General features: G+C 38.8%; 1 pseudogene; it reads right to left on the reverse strand.

Annotated features, from left to right (window-relative positions):
- LOC141365303 (kinesin-like protein KIF26A) overlaps nt 1-18,467 on the reverse strand; it is a 97,242-nt pseudogene that overhangs the window by 8,332 nt on the left and 70,443 nt on the right.

An 18,467-nucleotide genomic window follows, 5' to 3' on the forward strand; every position in this document is an offset into this window, starting at 1 on the left:
ATAACCTTTGATTTCTTTTTCCTCATGCGATGAATTCGAGAGGCCAACTGAATGGTGGTGAGAGAATCTGTATAATTGGCAGGGGAGTCAGAAATGTGGGCAATCATGGTTGTCCTACAGTTGATGTTCCCCAGGGAGTCTCGCAGTAACATTGTAAGCTTGCTATCCCTGAAAAAACACATTACCAAATACATTTTTATTGTCAGCGTAATAGATTGTCAGCAGAAAGTAGGCTGTACTGAGAAAGCCAAGCCATAAAATGTTTCCTAGAAGCACATAATCGCAGAAAGTTTACACTGTATACTCCTGACATTGTATTTAATCACAAAAATGTCTATTTTGCAATACTGCACAATCCGCACATTGGCAGGTTCTAAAATGCTAAAGAAATATGTATCTGCAATGTTGTAGGCATCAGTCTCTTTTAAAGCATTTTTACATCCACATGCAGGATTCATCTATGAGCTCAGCAAAACGTAGATAAACAGCAGTGCATCAGGCGAAAAATAAACCTGTCAACACAAGCTCACAAGTACGAGCTTGTTGCTGGCAGCTTTGATTTTGTGCCCAAATCCTTTTGTTACATCTTCTATGGAAACACAATAAACCTCAGGCAGATAGTTACAGAATTGTCGTGCACATGACACTTATGCTAAACATAAAATAAATATTTTTACTAAAGACACTAGTTAAATAACTACTTGGTTTTACAAATCTAATAGATTAAAAAAATGATTCTTAGATAATGTGCTTTATTACCTGTATGGAACGTGTTTGGCTCCATTGGCCAGTGCCAGTATGACATTGCCTAACGCCGTGAGAGACAGACACAGTCCTCCTCCTCCATCCCTGCTTTTACTCAGGACTTTCTCACAGCTTCCCAGATCAATCAGATGCAATCTGCTCCTTCCACCAGACACTGAAAGAACAATATACACCAGTAAGTATGTGATCCTGTGCCACAACATTCAAAGTTTTCCAAAAAGTACCATTAACATGTACATCAAAGATCAAACAAACTTGTGCTAGCAAATAAATAATATAATGAAATGCTTAGTAATATAAAAACTGATCAAATAAAATGTTGCAGCCATGAAAACATGAAAAAACTGTAACTGGTAAAGCACAATTAAACCTCCTCCTAGCATAAAATTACTCACAATAAAGTTTAATTCCGAAGTTTCACGCTTCTGAGCAAAACAAACACGAGCAAATAAAATAAAGCACAGCCGACCCAACCGAATCACCTCAGTGAAGATAATGCCTCGTTCATGTAAGATACTTTCGGTTTAACCAACCATGCAACAGAAGTTACAAATACAATGACAACCCCACTCATTATGATCTTACTGACAGTTTGAGATGTTGCCAGTGCGGTTAAAAGCATGCTGCTGACACTCCCACACTGAGGTAGTGTCGGGTAAAATAAGGAGAAGCAAACTCAAAGACATTAATAAACACCCCCGGAGATGACCTGCAGCTGACAAGGCTGTGTGATTTATTCATGAGTAAGTTACACAGCGCGCTATGATTCAAACCTAGAACAACCTGGCCTAGATAAAAAACCTATATTCATACTATGCTCAGTAGAAGACATAAATGCACACGTGGGTCTGGACTAATACCCAATAATGTGTTGTCACTCTGTGCCTATGGATAAAACAGACCACTGTCATTAATCCATGACAAAGCTGCGTCAGAAATATACCAGACAAAAGGTTAATCTCAAGGTTAAACCTCAAGGCGTTTTCAGCTGCATTTAAAAGTTTTGGTGTGTCCAGCCCCTAATAGACTTTATTGGACCCCAACAGTTTACAGTTTAAATGCAGTTTAAAATTGCAGTTTCAACGCAACTTCAAGGGACTCTGAACAATCCCAAATGAGGCATAAGAGGTCTTATCTGGCAAAACTATTGTCATTTTCGGAGAGAAAAATAAAAAATATGTACTTTTAAACTTCTTGTCTTGCACCAGCCATGTGGTGTGACGCGCAAGCGCGACTTTACGTAATGCGTCATCATGCCAAAAGGTCACGCATGACGTATGCGAAACTTACCCAGTGTTTACAAGTGTGCACTCTAAAAACGACTGGGTTATTTTTTACCCATAATGGGTAAATATTGGACAGAACACATGCTGGGTTAAAAATGACCCCATGCTGGATTAAAAATGACCCAATTTAGGGTTGTTGTTATGCAACCATGGTTTATAATAACCCAGCAGTTGGGTTAAAACAACCCAGCAATGGGTCAATTTTAACCCAGCAGTGTGTTCTGTCCTATATTTACCCAACATACGTAAAAAATAATGCAGCCATTTTTACTGTGGGTTCAGACCAGATGCGTTTAAGGGCGCACTCACATTATCCAAACCAAACCATGCCCCAGCGCGATTGTCACCCCTCCCTACTCCCCCTGGTGCACACACTCTCACTGTACTTTTTATCGATCTGAGTCCGGGCGCATTTTCGTCATTAAGATGCAATTGTTTTGAAAAAAGCAGGAAGTAAAACTCTCTCTCTTAACACTGGAACTCACGTAATGATAAGGCTGTGTTTTTAATTCGGAGTTGTTTGGTGCGCGATTACAGACAGCCCTCTCACATGTCATCCTTTTGAATCGCGCTCAGGCGCGATTGTGCTCAAACCACAACCTTCCGCGCCTGAGCCCAAGTGAACTGTGCTCCGGCCCACCTCTGCAACCCGTCCGTGGCGCTATTAACCAATCCGCGCCCGGGCGAGGAACAGAGCGATCACACTAGTCAAACAAACCAGGCTTTGGGGATCAACGCAAAAGAGCAGTTTGGATAGTGTGAGTGCGCCCTAAGGGATCAAATTCGCATCTACCGCACGTAAATTGGACGCTTGAACATTTTGAGCGTACTCGCTTAATTCTGATTGGTTAACACAGCATGTTTTCCGCCAAAGTTCAGATTTTTCAACTCGCGAGTTTCCTGTAGCAAGGCTCAATTTTTCCAAGAATGACAATCGTTTTGCTAGATAAGACCTTTATGCCACGGTTGAGTCCTTTAAAACTGCGTTAAAATTGCAATTTTAAACTGCATTTAAACTGTAAACTGTTGGTGTAGAAAAATTCTGGAATGTTTCCTCAAAAAACTATTGCTGCATGAACTATCCCTTTAAGGGAACACCCAGAGTTTGCTGGGCAGCTAAATATGAGATGTAATTTTTAAACATTTTTTCAGGTATTTTTTCATATTTTGGGGGTTTAAAAACTTTGGTAGTAAATGGTTCTTGCCAAATGGCTACCAGATTACATGGTAGAAGGGAATGGATAATCTAACACCACAATTGCATAAAATAACACAAACACTGTGAATGATTGCTATGCCATTATCTTCATTCATGGTTTCACTACAGTTGTCTTACACAAAGCCATACAGAAAGACAAAGGCTAAATCTGAGCTGACAATCGAAACACACTGAGTGATATCATACGGGCTGCACAATGGGCTATTACACATGATGATATAGAAAAATGCTATACCTTAAAATCATTATCATTATACCTGTGGAAAGCAAAAAAGTACCTATTTCTATTTCATCCTTCTGCTATTTTTCTAAAAGCACATATTCAAGCTTTAAAAATTAGCAGGCTTGATGAACCCATTTTAGGACACTTTCGCAGTACTTCAAGTATTCTGAGATTGTGACCAACACAGCATTTAATCCCATAATGGCAGGTACCTCTACACTATGATTAGAGCTTTTAGCTGCTCATGAATTATTACTCTCTGTTAAAATTCCCATTAAGGTTTAATGAAGTGGTCAAGACAGACATGATTGATTTCCCTCCCATCGTGATAGAGTAAGAGGCAAATTAAATGAATTTTGGTAACTCAGTGAGTTGCCCTGTAATATCACAGCTATTACATTAATGGGCTGAATATGTAGGAGAAGGAATGGGAATTCAACTAGAGGCTTCAACATCATAGTGGTATCATTTTGCATGCAGTACACGCAGTACCAACACAAGACTTACTTCCACCCTTGCCGCTCTTCTCCATGCGGTACTGATAGATGTGAAGGGTGAACAGCATGTGGGAATTGCGGCGGTCTTCCTCATCTGCATCCGGCCGGCTGGTGCTTCGTGCCGCGATGGCTGCGTCAAGAAAAAGGGCGGCCTTTTCTGCGGTGGGAGCTCGTAACTCGCTCTGGTTTTGAAGCTAGGACATAAATAGTAAGATGGATACATATTAATATCTCAAAGGTACATATTGGTACCAAATGTATACATATATGTACCTAATATGTCACATATTAGGACATTTTTAAATGGTACCACCCCGGTGACACCTGGGGTTCATATTTTGACTAACAGTGTGGAATGGTCTCTTTCAAAACAACAGTGAGATGTTTACTGCAATGCCCACAGACTGCCTGTGGCCAATAATTCGCTCTGGAACCACTGAAAGAGCCATGAATGTAAAGATGGGTGTAGTCCCACTCCTAAAATCGAAAACTTCAGAGGCCTCAAGGCAGCCTTTGATGTCTGCTTCATATGGACCCCCAAAAAAACAACATCTGATGCCAACACCTGGCAGCGCTTTTAACTACCCTCTACCTACCCCCAAAATCCAACGACCCCCTCCTGATATTTACCCTTCTCCAGTAGAAAGTATTAGGGGGAGGGAGGGGGGAAACAGAGCAGCAGCTTTTGCAGATGGATCCTGATGGGGCACTGAGTATAGAAGTCACCACAACATCTGCTCATCAATCTGAGATTTAGTGATTACACTCAGCTAAATCTATTCTGTAATAAATACTACTGCTAGAGGTACTATTAAAATATATGAAAACAAGTTAGCTGACAGAACAGAAATTATCATTACAGCCTTGGCCTAGACATGTGACAGGTATTTCACTTTACCGCTTTTACACTTGTATGAGTAAATGCAAGCTAAATGCAATTTTAAAGGGGTCATGACATTAGTCAATTAATCTATTAACATATAACATGTCTTGGTATCATTAATACATCCTGCAAGTTTAGTAATTTAAAACATTCTCCTTATCAATAGCAAAAGCATTTATATAATCGTTTTTCGGAAAATTGGCTGGATTCGTGACGTACATATAGATATAATATTTTTCATATGACCTGTCTGCTCCAGGTCTGCAGCCTCCCCCTTCTTTGCCCCAGAGAAAGACACAGCACATCACTGTATTGTTGGCTCCGCCCACTGGCGTTCAGTGACTGAATTTCAGTCAGAGCAGCAACTCAAACGGATCTGAAGGAGTAGTTGTTTACAATCATAATAAGATTGTAATAACAGTACGATTGCCATGTCAGACAATATTCGGTGTTGTACACACTAGCTGTGAGCGATAAGTCTGTGTTTGCTAGTGATCAATTTTTTTTTTTGCTTCCTTTAGTGGTTAAAGCTTTTATTGTTGTGCTTCTGAGATTTTAGGCTGTCTGTGACATGAATAAGCACACAAGCTGTATTTGTAGTGAAATACATGTAGGCTGTCATTCATAGAAGTGGGCGGGACACCGAGCCAGACTAAATGCTCTTAAAGGGGAAACACATAAATCATAAAAGGTCATAAATTACTTAAATTTGTATGTATTTTGGCTAAAACCTTAAAGGGACAATAAGTAGGATTTACCCCCATCTAGTGGTGAAATTGTATTTTGCATTCAAACGAATAGTGCTCTCTAGCGCCTCGCTTTTCCAAATGCGTGTTGCAACTACGGTAGTCGTTATGTAATCACTGATCTCCTTGTCCGTTTCAGCTAGTTCACGTGTTCTGAATGAAAACGCGTTGTGGAAAATGCGTTGGTAGGCTAGTGCTTTTTGTCCCTCTCTACTATTATAGTTTATCAGTATGGCGGAACGACATGGAAGCCTCCTTGGACTTACCCGTTCAATATAAGTAAAGACAAGAAATCCTAAATTTACAATGAAAAGTCAGATCACTGGCAGAGGTCATTTGACACCAACGAGGACATATTTATGAATAAAGATATTTATTTTGATTAATAAAACACTTAAAACCTTACTTACAGTCCCTTTAAGTAATAGTATAATAAGTACACCTTAGAGAACATATGTCATGACCCCTTTAACTGTGAACGTGATTTTGTAAATATATAACCAGAAAGTGAGACTGTGAAGTTATTTACCTGCGTTCCACAGATGGGGTCTTCACGCAAGTAGACACCAGGCGACTGTCCATCCTGCATGCTTCCTGTAGGAACGTCAGACAGCAGGTCTTGCAGGCTCTCATCCTTGCCATAGATTTCTACAGCTGACACCCGGACCGAGAAGCGCGTGCCAGTCTTCTCCTTTCGTTCGTTGATGAGCTTGAAAAGCCAGGAAATGGCACAGGGCGCAATGCCAATGCTCTGCGTGGAGCTGTCCGTGCCAATCATGCTGTATGTCTTGCCTGTTGAGAAAAAGAGAGAAATCTGTTGATTCTGGCAAGGTGAGTGGGATGAGAAAGTGTTTCAAGTGCAGGCATTTCTAGCACTTATTTGATGTGGTAATCGTGATAGATAATACATCACAAAATCACAGTAGATCATTATCAGTACTTGAATAAGATCTGACGACTTTGTCAAACTGCCAATCGAATTCGAATTTTCATGTTTTTAGACAGTAAAAAAACGTTCTCAAGTTTAACATATGGCATGTTCAGGATATTAGATCACAATCATCACATGTGCCAAAAATGAAACGATGAGAATCTCAGTATAACAGACTACTGCATCAAAAAAATATAAAGGCAGATTGGCTTTGTAAGAGTCATAAATAAAGCTTGAGCAATGAGACCATGTGTAGTAAATGATGGAGAAAAAGATTTTACAAGCATTATTGGCACAAGCACAAACCTCTGATGCAGTAAGTGTACTGTAAGGATCAATTAGACAGCGTTTTAATTACACGCTCACACACACACATAATACGCACACACCACTATTCTCACTTTCCAAAAAGCAAGAAGTCTAAACATTCACTCTATTATTAGACATCAAAGAATCTTGTAAACAACTCAAATCAATTTAGGCAAACCAGTTCATTGCTGTGCATTGATGATGACTTACCAACGTTGACATGACCAAAGCAGAAAATGCACCCATCAGCTCCATTGACCACTGATTGAATAACTTCAGCCACTGTCCCTGAGCAAACTTCAGCTTGTGGAAACAATTACTTTACTGTTTTGTGGCTGTAAAAAATATTTTGGATTTAAATTTTTAAGTTTAATCAACTTGGATTTACAAGTAATTTCAACTTTATTGACTAGTGATGCTGTAACTTATTAAATAAAGTTGACATAACTAAAGCAATTCTGACTTGATTAACTCTTTCGCCACCATTGATGAGATATCTTGTCAATCAAGAGAAAACGCTTCCCTGCCAATGACGAGTACTTCCGGCTTTTCGCAATACCGCTATTATTAACTTCCGCAACTTTTTAAACCCGAAAGTATTGCCCTATGGCTCTGAATGGGATCTCTATGAAAAGTCCGTTACAAAAATTGAATTCTCTCTGCTTTTTGCTCAAAATGTGGTGTTTTTGCAGAAACCTACCCATACTCATAAGCTGGTTACAAAAGGAACTACTGAAGTTAGGATGAAACAGGTTTTTTTGTTTGAAAGCAGACGGTCTGTTCTTTCATTTGGTATATTGGATGTTTATATATTTAAAGAAGAACATTTTCTGGAAGGCATTAAACCTTACATTTAAAAAATTAAATGTAAGTGCAAGGGTTTTTTTACAGTGCATGTAAATAATTTTCTCAATGTAAATATTCATGACAATTTACTCATTCAGAAATAAAATATAAGTTTCTAATATGTGATTAAACTATTTTGAAGTTGCTAACAAAGTTGTCAACAAACTGGCAGCCCTTTAATTAGTGTGCGTTCACACCAGACGCGGAAGAGGTGGCAAAAACGTGCTATTCGCGCGTAGTTAGACGCTTTAACATTTTGAGTTTATGCGCTTCATTTGCCGTGCATAAAAAAGCACCGTGTGAAATTCTAGTAATTCGAGACATCACTCAGAAAGTCATGTCATGGTCGGGGCTTATATAGCTCAAATTGACTAAACTTAACAGATTGTTCGACCTCCTCACTCTTCCAAACAAGATCCTTTTAATTCTTGTAAAAGTATGAAGATGTGTCGTGTGGTGATTGTCCTCCATTGTTGTTTTATTTTTCTGCCTCCACTCACTTCCTGTAATTACGTCACTGCTAGAGCAAGCTCTTGATTGGTTTAGATTTTTCGGATCAGGCGGCAATGCTCAATCTGTTCCGCTTCGCATCATTTGCGCTTACTGCGCCGCAGGATGCCAATTTGCATCTTTGCATTGACTTAACATGTAAATAACTCGCGCTTGCCGCCTCTTCCGCGTCTGGTGTGAATGCACCATTAGAGTGTTTGAATTTGTAATTTTGTTGAAATTTGTTGAAATTGTGGTATGCAGTGAAAAAGCTGTTTAATTCAATTTCTAATCACTATTGGATGTTGCAGTAGGCAACAGTAATCAATAATCTGATTGTTAACACTCAAATAAAAGCTTTGCAATGTAAACAAAACATTGTCTGGCACTGTAAAAGAGTGGCTTATCTTTATTTCAATCATTGATTTATTCACTAGCAAATGTAAACCACAAAGAGCGCCAACAAAGCAGCTCCTCATCACAGATTCATCAGACATGGGCAGCTTCACACCGCCTGCACTGTACATCCATATCGCTACAATCTGTTCCACTAGGCCCAGTCCCCGGAGACAATTTGGGACTGCAGCAATTTCCTCCCATAGATCATCACACACACATACATTCTTACAAAAGACAGAACAACAGCACCGTGCATTGGTAAGAAATATCTCCCTGTGGTCTCACTAAACCACACACACTGTAGATGTGGAGGATTTACTGTTCTACAACTTCACTGGGCTGGTACTGAGATCAGAAAACCTATTCCTGGCTACTCCCTGATTTATAGACAGGACAGTTGCATGCTGGCACAGCCTACAGTGAAAGCACTTTAAACTGATAATCTGCTTAAAAAACATTGGAATCTGTCTTTGTGCATGTGACTTACAACAAATGTTTATCTACAGATCTGTTCGAAAAATTCAGCCTTGCTGTCAGCTGCCTACAAAGTCAGCATCCTACACCTGGAATATAGCCAGTTTTTACCTGTATGCAAATGTACCTGCACAGTCGAACGCACAGCTTTGCAAAGTATAGTTTATCTGACTCGTGTACACAAACATTCGACACATGCGCATTGCGTCAAAATGCAATCAATCTCCAGGGCTACATCATACATTCTCTTGTATGTGCATGCGCAACCTACGTGTACAAAGTATGCACGGTGGCAAAAATCTAGCTGTGCGCATACAGTGTGCGAGTACTATACTGGTGACAAAAATTTCGTCACGTGTGGACCCTCAGGGATCTCTGCTTTTAGTGGAATGAGACCAATAAATTTTATTCAGCCCATTCTTATGAAATGCCTATAAATAGCACGCAGTGTGAATATTGTGCAATACATACGACAAATTACAATTTTGCTTCAGCCCTTAACTAGATTGTTAAAAAAAAGACCGTTGAGTGCATTTCGGAGAAGAGCGCAGACGCTCTTCACACAGCCAAAATGAGAAAGAAGTGGTCCGAACCATCCCTGTCTGGAGGATAACTAGCCAATTAATAAAACATCTTGGAGAATAGCGTGGACACGCTTCACACCGCGAGCGTGCACGCGCACCACACAGCCGAAATGAGATAAAGACATGGTCCGTCATGTCTGGAGTAGTGTTGGCAACGTTACATTAAAAAAGTAATTAGTTATAGTTACTAGTTACTTCTCAAAAATAGTAACTGTGTTAGTAACTGCGTTACATCATTATAAAAGTAACTAATTACCAGGCAAAGTAACTATTACGTTACTTAAAAAAGTTAAAATATTTCAAACTTGGATGCCCCCCATATAAAATTTGTTAAATGAATGAATTAGACACTAAAGAGAAATCAATAATTGTGTTACAGCATGTGATGATGTGAGGTGCTTTATTAGATCAGAATTACAGACGTGAAGAGGCTCTTTCTTACTCTGCATAAGTTGCACATTACATAACAGTCTGGATGAGAGAACCTACTCTGGTGAAAATTGCTTTAGTGAGATTAATTATAGTAACGCGCAGCATTTATTGTCAGTAACGGTAATGGCGTTATAACGGGGGAAACAGTAATTTATTTGATTACTCGTTACTGAAAAAAATAACGTCGTTAGTAACGCCATTTATTTCTAACGTCGTTATTACCATCACTGGTCTGGAGTATAGCCAGTTGATAAAACATGTGTCCATGAGAACTGTAAGTGGACTTATGTTTTGGGTTTATTTAAGCCTGTTATTGTATAAGTCTACAGTTCTTGCAATTTTTAAGTAAGTTAGCTGGTGATTTTGTTGTTTGAGCAACCTGCTAGCTAGGTTTCACATGCCTGTTGATTAGATATAATTGTTGAGCGCTCTGCTCACATTATTTATGTGCATTATTTACATGCTACAGTAGTTACACTCATTTAAGATAATGTAATTAATAGTGGGAAATGATCAGTTTTTACCATTTTTGCGCTATCTATCATCGTTCGCCAGACGTTTTACAACATCTGCTTTAGTTTGTGTTTATTAACCCTTTCACTTCATCATGCAGCTATTCCTGTTAGAGGTAAAAACATTTAATTCATTTATAATCTAATATGTGTTCTTTGTTCTGTCATAGTTTCTTCAAAATTAAGTTTTATTTGAGTGTTTTAAATAAAATATTTCGATTTTCATCACGACGCGTATGCCCCGCCCCTTTTATTGCCACGCCCCCACCCCCCAGCCCAACCCTACCACCTTAACTAACAAATTTTCTGCGAGAAACCCTGTGCATGCATATAATCTTTTCATGTCTTTTTATTTATTGGTTTCTCATTTGTTTTATTTTCTTTCTTTTTTTTTGCTTGGGTTTGGGGTTAGAGCAAGTTTTTGTAACATAAAATGACACCCTAAACCAAACCCCAATTCTAACCCCAACTCCAAGCGACCATGGTTTAAAAATAGACAAAACATGAAGACACCTATATATTAAATGACATCCTAAAGCAAAACCCAAATCTTACCCTAAACCCAAGCAAAAATTGTTTAAAAACAGGAAACAAATGACACAAAAAATTCGCCATATAAGTGAACGGGAAGGACTGGCGTATCATATGCACGCAAAATTTGAATTTGGCGTATGTCTTGCACTATATTCACATTGCATGCTATTTATACACATTTCATGAGAATGGGTTGTTTTATCTGAGCTTTCGGAAAATAAATGTATTTATAACTACTTTCTGACCATTTTTTCTCTACTTTTCTTCTACAATCTTGAATAAATTGTTTACCTGAGGTTGTTGCAGTGCATTCTGGGATTGTGTCATCTCTATAAAAAGTTTATTTTAAAGTTGGCCAAAATAATTATTTAGCAGATGTCAGGTGTTCATGTCAGAACTTACAAGATCTGCCTTTACTTTTGGTTCCTTATACACATGGGAATCTGTGTGACAACTAAATTGTTTGCACTTAATCATTTTCAAGGACAGTCATGTCTCCTCAAGTTTCTCTTTAGTGTGAGTCCATTTGTTCAACACTAATTTTGATGTGGATACCATTGCAGCTTTTGGAGGACAAATAATGAACTGTGAATGAGGTGCTAGATATGCGAGTCTGGAATTCAAACTATTTTCTAAACTTAAAGAAACAGCTGTTGAGCTCATACTTTAAAGATTGGTGCTGCCTCAAAATGGGCAATTTCGTATTAAGCCCCTTGTCCTGCTAAGAATGTGTGTGTGTGCTTCTCAGATATCGTCCTGACACAATATTTTGCATCAAAAGTATCATAAACTTCATGGAAACGTAACAAAGGTAAAACATCTCCCCAGTGGGTCTTACTTGAGAGGCATCTTGGGAAAAAACAGCATCGAAGGCAAACATCTTTGGGGCGGGCAGCGCTGCACGTCTGTGCACTGAGGTGGGCTGTGTGTTGAGTGAGGGATCATAAAGGGTCAACTGTTTCTTACGAGTGTCCACCTTTAGGAAGGACATGGACTCAGACGAATCCAGAACTCCTAGAGTTGGACAGATGCGCATCATCACTTTGACCTAGACAAAGGAACCAAAAGAAATTTGATGATAAAATTCACTGAAAATGTTTAAAAAATGTTTTTCATCAACAGTATGCCTATACAACAAAGTCATACAACATTGCAAGCAACATAAAATGATGAATATCAGTTTAAACGAAGATATATTAACTTAACACAGAGGACTGTGGTGCAACAGTTACTCATTCAACAGCAAACTCATTTTCTAACATAAATACAGCTGAACAGGGAGGAAACTTTTTAACAAAACACCCTCTACTATATCATTAACATTGACCACACACAGAGCACACTAACAAATCCAGCCGTTATGTCAGTTATACTGCACATTGTCACGATTGTGTCACGGTGAACCGCTAACATTTGAAGCAAATACAGTTGAGTTAAACAAACATACCATAGGAAAACCTCATGGACTCCATATATCATTCACAGCCACACAAAGCTACAGTATTCCACGGTTGATTCGTAGTGAAGATACAATTACAGCACTTAGGCTCCATTGCTATAAAACAATGTCTGCACTGCTGATCCTATTCCACGGCACCCGGGGCCAAGTAGCATGCCTGCGCCACAGCGTCGGCCCGCTGTGAACTCCCTCTCACTCTCTCTGCAGGGGCCGATTACTCTGATGGACATGTGCACGTGGGGAACAAATTACGCTTGTGACATTGAAAATAGGCTGCCATATATGACTGGCCACAGAACGGGGCCGCAATATAGACACCGCAGATATGTGGGCTGCTGGGCTTTACATTTGTTGGCCATTTGATATGAGGTTTGAGGGAATTGATCCCTCGGCTGTTGGTTTTTCATGGCTTCCGTATGGTGGGCACGTAATGCTGTCCTTTAAGTCGATCCAAACAGCAATCTGCATGTACATTTAGGCATTTGGCAGATGCTTTAATCCACTACAGTGCATTCAAGCTATACATTTTATCAGTATGTGAGTTCTTTGGAATCAAACCCATAGGGGTGATTCTCAATTTTGCACATGATTTCAAATGACATTATACAAACCAACTTTGTTGTTTTTTCCACATTTAAGGGAAAAATTTTCATTACCGCAACGTGTCTGCTGGATTTTGGTTCTTTGACATGGAAATATTTATAATTAAAAAATCTAAAAAAAAAAAAGTTTCAGTGCATGTTATACTATAAACATTTACATTAAAGAAATGTGTGGTATTTGGTGATCATCGGTAAATGTAGAGACAATAATAAAAAATATAAATGTGTCCAAGAAAAATTTTCTCATCCTCCGCTATAATTTTATAATCATTGTTTAAGCCCTCAAGGAACTAACATTTTCAAAAAAAATGATTATTGGAAGGGACATAATTGACTGTGACACTCAAGATGGCTACCAGGTAGGCAGTTCTTATTTTTTCTATCCAGATAAAAGTTGAAATTCTGTTTGTCATAGTACCTAGACTTTTTAGTTCTCTTTACCGAAACATGAGTTTGTAAATGCATATATTTAATGTAATATCATGTTGCGGTAATGATAATTTTTGATAATGATAATCTAAACATTTAAATAGTTCAATAGGAAATATTTTTAAATCCTCTAAAAATAATGGTTATAGTACGTTCAGACCTTAATCTTATATGTGCAAAAAATTTGGCTTCAAGGGCTTTTTAAAAAAATCTGATGCTGGACACCTTCTAAGTCTGGATTTCGTGAGAATCACCCATAATCGTTTGGACTGCTAACAAAATGCTCTACCACTTGAGCTTTAAGAACACTATTAATTCAATATCTACCTAATAATTTGCTATAAATTGACATTGTGCTCTGCAATAATTACATAATTAAAGCCATACAATAGACTGAATATTAAATAAAAACTAATTTTACAACATTTTTTTACAAATTTCAATCACATTTGTCCATGCCCTGGTGGGCACAATTATATATTGAATAAAAAACAGCCAAAACCAGACTTAGCTGGTTGACTGGTTTTAGCTGGTCTCCCAGCCTGGTTTTAGCTGGTTTAACAGGCTGGTTTTAGAAGGTTTGGGCCATTTTTTTAGCTGGTCAAGATGGAATACCAGCTGACCTACCAGCTAAAACTAGCTTGAACAGGCTGAAATCTTGGCCAGCTTTGCTATGCTGGTTGGCTGGTCTTTACAAGTTGGTTTACAAAGGAAGTAGCTGTTTTACAATGAAAGTAGCTGGTTAAAGCTGGTCCCCCCAGTCTGGCAAAGCTGGTCTTCCAGCCTGGTCAAGCTGGTGTGTCCGATTTTTTGAGAAGGGTTGGCCAGCGAAAATTTTTTTTTTTAATGTGATGGTCACCATATGTTTCTAATACAAAGTATTCCTTTGTATTGCTTAAGAAGTGTAGTATAGAATCTAGTGTAGAAGTTCTAGTTCTGTACAGTATATTAACACGTGTCTTGATGAGGGGCTTTCTTCTGCACAAGATGGTAATTGTGCAAAACAAAATAGCCGCACACAGACGGCTGGGCAATTATTATAATGCCTGTAGCTTTTTATAGTTATCATAAAAGCTGCCAACAACTGGAGTCCATTCAAGCAGCATCAGATGGGTTTTTTCAGTGGAACGAAAAGGACGCTCATTTGTGAAGCTGGGTTGTAATGAGTCTATTCTGAATAGGCACTTATCAATTATTTCAGTGGGCTAGAGCTTTTGCCATAATGTTCTACAATCATGCTACTAAACAGGTGGCATCTAATCTGGAAACTGTCCATGCTATTACTATACATATACTGTAATATGGTGTTAAAGACAAAACCCTCTGTATAATGAGGAGGGCTGTGCAGATGCTGAACAACTCACTACTCTTGGCCAGGATCCCAAGCCGAGAACCCAAAAACACAATCTGTTCACTTTCATATGGGTACTGCTGGTAATGGACAATTGGTATTCTTTTTGCAGATGCTAGGTTTATGTTTTCTTTTGTAGGATGAAATAAAGAACTAGAATAATGGTCAAAATGGTAGAGTTAAAAAAAGAAAACATTACACTGACCTTGCCCATGCCAGGGTTCTCCTTGGCCTTTGACCCCGCCCTGAGCAGACATGGTGGAGCAGGTGGAGGAGAAAACTGGAGAACAGCACTAAAGTTAGTTGGGTAGATGGAGGGCTCCGGGGAGTATGCCAGTGGTGGCTGCTGTTTCTTCCTTTTGGATGACAGGTTCAGCTTTTGAGCAGCCCTGAGACAACAGACAAAAACAGGATAGGAATTATGAGCACACAATACTCAATACACAATACTTTCGTGTTTTATTTTAAACTTTAATAAGAAGTTTGATATGCTATGAAGCTACACTAATGTTCATGATGCTAAAGTATGTTGATGCATTAAGTGGGATGAAGTTAAATGCAAAAATGTAGAGCAAAGCCTGCTGTCACATTAATAACAAAGAGTCAACAAAGCAGTCTCCCAAATCCACTCGGTACAGAATATTGAAATGGGATTTCATCTAAATTGAGCTAAAACTCAGTAAAAGCAACTTCCAAGGAGAGTTACATATATCATATTCCCTTCAGACAAAGGCTTGTGTGTGCAAAAATCAATCTGGTCTGATTGATTTAATAGTATAGTTTGACATTTAAAACTGAAAGCTATAAAATCAGACCTGAAAGGTCAAAAGCCCGCTATTGAATTGCCAAAGTAAACACCGACTGGGTTCCCTTGTTCACAGTTTCTCTTTAGGCAGTCCTTCCCTCTCTCTATTTCGTAACTAAATAGGCACACTGAAACCCTTATAAATGTCCTCTAAAAACATAACACTGAGGCTAATGGGGTCGGGCCTGTAGTTAGCCCGAAGGCCTTCATTCCCCTAACCTAACATTAGCCATTAGCTAAGTTCATCTTTATATTGACCCAGATACAGCCTGGCAATTAATCTGAAAATCCATATGAGATATCACTTTTTAACTAGATAGATATACAGTAGTGGTAGTAGGCTAATGGTTTTGTCCTTAGACCTTAACCAAAGCAACAGCTATCTTCCCAGCCTGCAATATCAATAACCTCAGGCTGAACTTTACAATTGTTCTGCCGACTGAATTAACATATGAGGATAACAACCGTGTGAGCCAATGGATATCAAGTGACATTTGGGGACTTAGCTCGTGTTAAGAGCTACATTAGGGCTAGAGAGCATGACAGATCACAGCTGTTTTCTGTAATTGATCACTAAATGAACACTTTGAAGAACACTCAAAATTACTGACAGACCAACACGTTGTCCAGGCAAATTAGTCACCTGATAGCTCTTGACTGATCCAAAGATGTAGACACTGAATCTAGGCTCAGTTCCAAAAATCTGTCACCAAACAGTGGATGTATTTTTAGTGAACCCGAATCTGCTGTATGGCCACCAGTATTAAAGTACTAGAACTCATGCTAGAACCATGTAATCAATCATCACTTTCATGACCTAAACATATTTTGGAGATCATTTAAGTCATGCTAAAAAAAACCCAGATAACCAGATAATTTGACCATATGATGTCTAACGTGATGTAAAACAAAACAAGATGTCTAGATTGAGATTTTAAAGGGGACATACAGTGAAAATTAGATTTTTTCCATGTTTAACTCTTTCCCCGCCATTGACGAGATAACTCGTCAATTAAGAGAAAACGCTTCCCTGCCCATGATGGCTTTCCGCAATACCGCTATTATCCACTAGGTGCACTTCCGCAACTTATACAACCTGGAAGTAGCACCTCACGTGAAAGAGAAAGAACTCTGTGTATATTTTAAAGATCGCTCTGCATCTGATCTCTATCAAAAGTCCTTCACAAAAATGCAATTATCTCAGCTTTTGCTTAAAACTGGGTGTTTTAGAAGAAACCTACCCATATTTGAGAGGTGATAAAAAAAGAACTAATGAGGGTAGGATGAAACGTTTTTTTTTTTTTTTTGAAAGCAGACAATCTGTTCTTTCATTTGATATATTGTTTGTTTATATATTTAAAGGGGAACATTTTCTGGAAGGCATTAAACTTTTGTGAAAATCATGAAAAATGCTGGCGCTGGCTGGCAACTTTTTTTAAAAACGTTGGCGGGGAAAGAGTAAAGTGCTATAATTGGGTCCCCAGTGCTTTTATCAAACTAGAAAATGTGAATAAGATCAACCGATAACTTAGTTTTGGTTAACCATTCTCCACAAGCATATGAAAAAAATGGGCTCCCCTGGTGAAGTCAGAAGGGGATAATACCGCCCTTTAATCTGCACAATCCAACCACGCCACTGCCATTTAGTACAGAGATCAGCTCATTTGCATGTTAAAGGACAAATCCAAAATGGCACATTTTTGCACACACCTACAAAGTGACAATTTTAACATGCTATAATAAATTAACTATGATATTTTGAGCTAAAACTTCACATATGTGCTCTGGGGACACCAAAGATTTATGTGAAATCTTAAAAAAGTCTTGTGAAATGTCCCCTTTAAAGTAAAGTGTGTACTTTCAGTGCCACAATAGCGTTACCGAAAATATTACCAAAATTTCTAAAGTCTCATAGTCTTGATTTTACTTATTGATTTCCCTTTCATTTTTATTTAATAGTAAATATATTAAGGTAATATTTTTACAGAATGTTCTTTACATAATGTACAATGATTTTATGTAGAAATCAATAAATCACAAAAAAATTACTTTAGCTGTTTTTTTTCAGACTAGGTCACAAATGTCTTTTTCTAAAGCCGAGTAATCCCTGCTCATTAGTCTAGTCACATGCCTTTTGGACATGCAGCGTGTGCTTGTGTCAGAGCATGTCTAGCAATACACCCTTTCTTTCTGTATCTCACCCCTCTCTGCATCACTCCATACTTCTAGGAGTGACAACCCCTCCCTCTCTTTTCTCTCTCCCCCCTGCCCCACCCCTCTCTCTTGCTCTCTCTCGAGCCGTCCAGCAGCAGCCTGAGAGCACAATCACAGAACACACCGCTCGCTGATGAAATAATTATAACATCCAGGAGGAATACAGGAGGAGCTCCTCCCCAGGGAACTGGTGGACCACTGGAGACATGAGTGTGTGTGTGCGTGCATGCATGCGTGTGTGTGCGCACATGTGGGTGTGTGTGTCTGTGTGTGTGTACAAACAGAAGGAGGGGATTGAGAAAATGTGTGAGTACTGCATTGAGAACACAGTATGTGTGAGAGACAGACAGAACAACTGAAAAAGATAAAGCGACAGACATAGTAAGTCAGACAGAGCAGGAGTTATGTGTGTGCGCATATGTGGCGTGTGTCAAAAAATCCTGGTAAAACATGCAGAAGTAGATGTGACAAACATCTT

The sequence above is a fragment of the Misgurnus anguillicaudatus genome, chromosome 7 (assembly GCF_027580225.2).
Source record: "Misgurnus anguillicaudatus chromosome 7, ASM2758022v2, whole genome shotgun sequence".
Taxonomy (NCBI): Eukaryota; Metazoa; Chordata; class Actinopteri; order Cypriniformes; family Cobitidae; genus Misgurnus; species Misgurnus anguillicaudatus.